This window comes from Triticum aestivum, unplaced genomic scaffold (genome assembly GCF_018294505.1).
Source record: "Triticum aestivum cultivar Chinese Spring unplaced genomic scaffold, IWGSC CS RefSeq v2.1 scaffold7A_scf_3554, whole genome shotgun sequence".
Lineage (NCBI taxonomy): Eukaryota > Viridiplantae > Streptophyta > Magnoliopsida > Poales > Poaceae > Triticum > Triticum aestivum.
In genome coordinates this window covers 50,786-56,636 of record NW_025225113.1, presented here as the reverse complement: position 1 = coordinate 56,636, position 5,851 = coordinate 50,786, and the positions used below count along the sequence as shown (strand labels likewise).

The following is a 5,851-nucleotide window of genomic DNA, read 5'->3' as shown; positions in this document are numbered from 1 at the left end:
ATACAAATAATATATCAAAAAATTAAGAAAAATAAAACTAATTCAATTCAATATGTTAAAAATACAAATAATATATCAAAAAATTCAGAAAAATAAAACTAATTCAATTCAATTCAATATGTTAAAAATACAAATAATATATCAAAAAATTCAGAAAAATAGGGGAGGGGCTTTAGTTGCGGTTGGCCTGGCAAACCGTGACTAAAGGTGCCCGAAGGCCTTTAGTCGCGGTTGTCCTGGCCAACCGCGACTAAAGACCCTCACGTGCGCCAGCTGGCCACCGAGCGCCCTGGGCCCAGGCCTTTGGTCGCGGTTCACCTCCAGAACCGCGACTAAAGGTCCCATTAGTCGCGGTTCCTACAGCTTCGCGACTTATGGGGCTGGACGGAAGCCTGTTTTTCCACCAGTGGTAGGAAACATACCCATGCACTGTAACTGGAGAAGGAAAAAAAACAGCACATGACACTAACCAAATAAACACAGAAGACTTCACGTCCTCAATTTCACATGGCACCCCACGTGTTATGTTGCTTTTTCACCCTTTCATCTCTCTAGATAGGCCAGTCGGACATGATATTTTTATGCCAAGACAATCTCCATGTGTTTGTGGGTGCGCGATGTAGTTGCAATGGATGATAGCAAGAGCTAAAATAATGATAAAATTGTATTTTTATAATATTCTTCTCACTAAAATCTTATGAAAACAAATAAATAATTGATTAGTTGCAAATTACAGTTTGCTCTGAAAATAAAGAAGCAACTAAATATGAATAATCATGTTTACCTAAAAAATTAGGTAAACGCTAGTGCTCGGATTTACCTAAATGTCTTCCTCGAGTATGACCGCCCTCTGGCAAAAACACTGACCAGAACGGTGAGGAGTAACTATGACAGCACATGAATGAGCATATGCATCATACAAATGGATCAACTGGATGAAGCACAGAGCCATGGAGTTGCGTGAATAAACATGCATATACACGTCCGACCACTGATGCTATCCAAATAAGTCAAAGCAGCAGTTAAGCATCAGTATGTGTGCAGCTGACGAACTCCCTAATACAATGTTGCTGATTCAACAAATAACAGTTCAAAGACAATGCTAATATCCTTCAGTATATGTACATCACAAAATACAGAATGTCCAATCACTACTAATATATCTCATTACAATCATCTTACAGGGGAGCCCACCGTTGCGGAAAAAAAAACACAGAAGAAAGAAAGAGGAATGGACAGAGAAGAAATTACGGCTATGTTTTTGCTAGAAGATAACCTGGCCTATATGAGTATACTTTTGCTATATTTTTACCCAAGATGATTGTCTCTAATTATCTAGTATATCATGCTTGGAGTCAAAATTAAACAAACTCGCATCTTGATCTGCCTACACTTTATACTTACAGCACCGACCTTACACTGCACGTTATCTACCGTGCAAAGTGAAATACTTGCAGTTCTTATTTGAGAACCAAAGAGAGATGCATGCATATCATGGTATTGAAAGATGATAGAGTTGCAATATGTAAGATATCACAAACCTTGCAAGGTGGAAAATCGTACCTCAAAATTCAAATCAATTTGGTGAGTGAATGAATGAATGTGCATAAACCATCTGAATCTGCTGCTGTTGATGCGGGTCGGGCTCACAGCCGTAGAAGCTGCAGCCCCTGCTGAACGGAACGACAGCCCCTTCCCCTCTGCAGCCATTCATTGCACAGATCACAATCACACCATGCAGTAGATGTGTGATTGCAGAGGGGTCATGGGCGTAGATGAGGTCGGGCCTTAGGCATCTGAATTCTGGAACAAAAACGACGCAGCCAGCAGAAGAAAGATTTAATTTGCATGTGGAGGTGCACGTGGACAGCAGAGGTGTCATGGACGTAGATGTGCCATTGCAATTCCGCGTCGTGCCATTGCCACCTGATAATCGGTCCTGAAAAAATCAGTGAGATCTACTTGGCCTTCACCGCCGCAAGTCTCTCAAAGTTATCCTTGAAGTACGCCTCACTCCAAACTCTCACTTTCTCATAGCTGGTCCTGGCGCTGTCACCACTCACCACCATACTTGCTCACGCCGAGGTCCAAGTAGTTTAGTTCACGTACGTGTCCCTCGGGCTCTTGGACATACGGCTCCATCTCCCAATGCAGCCCCCTGGTCCATCTTGAAGAGGTCGAGGATGAGAAGCCCATCCCCATCCTCCATGAACCAGTTCCACGTGCTCTCCCACACGTCCCTCGGGATGGTCTCGTCCATGAAGTCCGACTTGCCCTTGAAGTACCTGTCGGGCTTGGTGCCCCTGTCAAGGAGCAGCTCCATCGGCTTCCCTGTGTAGTAGAACGCCAAGAAGAGGAAGGACTCGATCTAGCTCACCTCAATGCTTTCGTGTCGCGTCACGCCCAGCTCCTGGAGCATCTTGGTCATTGTCGCGACGACGCCTGCGCACCTGCCGAGGTACAGGGACTCCAACTGCGTGTCTTGGTTCTGCACGACGACCCGGAGGATGATGTCGCTACATGTTGCCACTCGGTGATGAGATCGCTCGCGGATTCGTTTCTTGGCCGATGGATGATGAACATGGTAATGCTCGCGGACACGCACACGAGCTGGAACTTCCAGGACTCCACGATGCCGAAGCTCCCACCCCTGCCGCCTGGGATGACCCACAAGTGTCCTCCCCCATAGCGGCCCTGTCCAGGAGCCTCCCCGTGGCATCCATCATGAAGGCATCGATGACGTGATCCATGACAAGGCCGTGCTTCCGCAGTATCAGGCCGAAGCCGCCTACGTCGATCGTCATGGAAAGCCATGCGTCATCCCAGGGAAGTGGTCAAACTCGTCGGCGGTGAACCTTGGGTAGGCTGGCTCGTCCTCTGCCAGTAACGTGGAACTTACGCTCGCCCTCCAATGGCTGCACCTTGCTGACCTCATGTTCTTCAATTCGAGAAGAAATCTGGCAAAGGGATTTGGGAGGAGAAAATCAAGGGGATTAGCTTTACGGTGTTGGTTACGTGATGGACGAGCAGACGGAACCACCTGGAAACACCTAATGACCCGGTGTTTATCTCGGAAAATCTCAACCGTCAATCTTCATGGTTAAAACAAAATCAACGGATATAAATGGGATGACGTATGAGAATTATGAAAACTTCCGCCCTTTAATATTAGGTATAGATATAGATATATATATAGATTTGGTAACGGACCGAACTACATAGATGATTTTGTCTGTATATCTTGTGAGAAAATTATGTTATTCGTAGTGACAACTTTTCATGTCCTTCAAAAAAAATGTACTAGTTTTCTTCACGTCCGAAGAAAAAAAAGAAAAAAAGGTGGGGGCGTTGCGAGAATCGAACTCGCGACCTCTCGCACCCAAAGCGAGAATCATACCACTAGACCAAACGCCCTATAATTGGTAATTATCATTACAAGTCGTACTAATCACGTGATTAAGCTCCAAAAGAGTCGAGACACCCTTTATTCCTTGGATTGATCAAGCGAGGCCGGTGAACAGAACTACAGAAGAGTAGATGGACTTCCACTGCCGGCGCCGGCAGCGATATCGCCATCTCAAGAGGCCTCCACCACCCGACGGCTCCTACTCCTTCATCGCGCCGCAAGCCCGCAACCGTCACGGCGGCTACTGCTCGGAGACTGGATTTTCTACTCCAGGGTGCACCTACACCCGCATGAACAGTACACCTAAAAAAGGTACAAAACAAAATTTAAAAAATCTGAAATTTTGGAACAACAAACTAGATCAAAAGTTTTAGTTGCTTGCAAAATTTCGTAACCAAATAACATTCGGGGAGCCCTCGGAAAAAAAAAAACAAATCTGTGTTCAAAGTTTTGTTCACTTTTGAGGAGTGATTTTGTTTTTTTTTTCTGAGGGCTTCTCAAATGTTATTTGGTCACGAAATTTTGCAGAAAGCTAAATCTATTGATCTAGTTTGATGTCAAAAAAATTCAGATTTTTTCTTTCTTGTTTAATATTTTATTTCATGTGTATTGTTGATGCGGGTGCACCTGCACCCGGGAGCAGCCAGTGGCCCCTCCGCCGCCGACCACGGTACGTACGCTCCTTGGATGTTCTTGACCAGGATCACGCAGATTTGAGTCCCTTTGGTAGGTGTCGGCAATATCGATGCTGCCTGCTTGATCAGTTATAGTCTCTGGTATGTGGCTATGTGCCACCAGCTAGCCAGTGCTGGTACATGCTGGCCGATAGACAGGAATAGGAATAGCTTACTGCCAAATCTTCCAGCTTAATTGTGCACAACTTTCTTCATCTTGTTCAGCAACACCGAGATTTCAATCATATAAATCTGAAAGAAAACATACACTAACTTGTGCAGGTGTGCTCCAGTTGATCTGGCCATCCAGCAATTAGCAGTGGCATACCGCTTTTCCTCTAAATAAGTAAATACAGCGCACTTGTGTGTGGCGAGAGATCAAATTTCACTGCATCCTGCTCCACAATCTACGCTCCCCTCTGAAATGAAATGAAAGAGCGTTTAGATCACTGCTTTAGTAATCTAAACACTCGTATATTTCTTTACGGAGGGAGTAACAAGCATAACGCTCCTGATTCTGTCTTCTGCTTGTAGTTTGTCACAGTGAGCTAGTAATAAGCTTCTCCACATGATAAAGAACTAGCGCATTTTTGGTGGTCGTGCAGTTTCACTGCATTGTATCTAAACAGGCCTGCGTTTGGGGTTACGCAGCAATTGTAGTTGTATGTTGTTGGCAATAAGGGTGCGCGTTGGCGAGCTGGGCGAGGCGTTGGGAGCGGATCCGTTGCAGGCTCGGAGCGATCCCCGTGCATGCGTGCGCGTCGTGGCTCGTTGTAATCGTGTGGTGTTGAGTGTGAGCTCAAGAAAATTTTCCGTTCGTGCGGCAGGCGTTCGTGCGCCGGAAACTCACTGTGTCCTCTGTTCGATCTTCTTCGTCCTTTCCTCGGTGCGAGCCACGGTGAGAGAGAGGTGCAGAGAAAGTGGGCGAGACACGGTGAGCTAGGGCTTGAGGTCTCGGCACCAACATATGTAAGTATTAGCGCCGAAGAAGCACGGCGCACGCCACGCCTGTGACCGATTTCCTCTGTATTTTATGAAAATAAGCAAGAAAACAACATGTATCATGCCAGAAAATAAATAAAAAAGAAGAATATTAATTCTAGCTTTACCCATGATCTACCTAGGTACGTAACAAACATTAAATTATTTAAGGAATTAAGTAAACCGTCTGGTCTATTAATATTTTTTCATAAGAACGTATTTTCTCTTTTGTAGGTAAAAAAAATGATGGGACCGGTAGTAATATGTAGTTGAATTCATACTCAACTAGTGTTGATCAGTAGTGAGATCGAATGGGGTTGCTACCAATGTGTAGACCCTATAGTAGGGAAATATTTCTTGTCCTGTTTGTGCATCTTTTTCACCTACATTTCATATCTAGTTCCTAGTTGGCATTCTTTCATTCTCTCTCAAATATGGATATACTTAATTAAATTCAAATTTCAAATTTTATAAGTAGTTTAAACCCCAAATTTGTCGTGGTGTAAAAATGGATAGTAATTGGCGGAAAGCTTATTTTAACGCATTATCTATGAATATCTAGCCTGATAATAGGATGTTCAACCCAGTGCGCTTTTCAAATTGTGATATATGATAAGTGGTATATCCATACTTCGGGAAATTTTGGCAGCTAAGGAACAATTGGTTCTACAATAGCTTTTTGAGCAAACACTACCCTCCATGGATGATCTATTGTCTTGTATTTTTTTTCTTTTCTTGAATCGGTCAAAGAAATAGAATTGGGAGTGGAGTGGAGTGAAGAGGTTGGTCG

General features: G+C 44.3%; 1 non-coding gene across 1 annotated transcript; it reads right to left on the bottom strand.

The window, feature by feature from the left end:
* Positions 1 to 3,342: 3,342 nt before the first annotated feature.
* Positions 3,343 to 3,414, bottom strand: TRNAP-UGG (transfer RNA proline (anticodon UGG)). The gene has a single exon. It is a non-coding gene; the product is annotated as a tRNA-Pro (tRNA).
* Between the last annotated feature and the right edge of the window lie 2,437 nt (positions 3,415 to 5,851).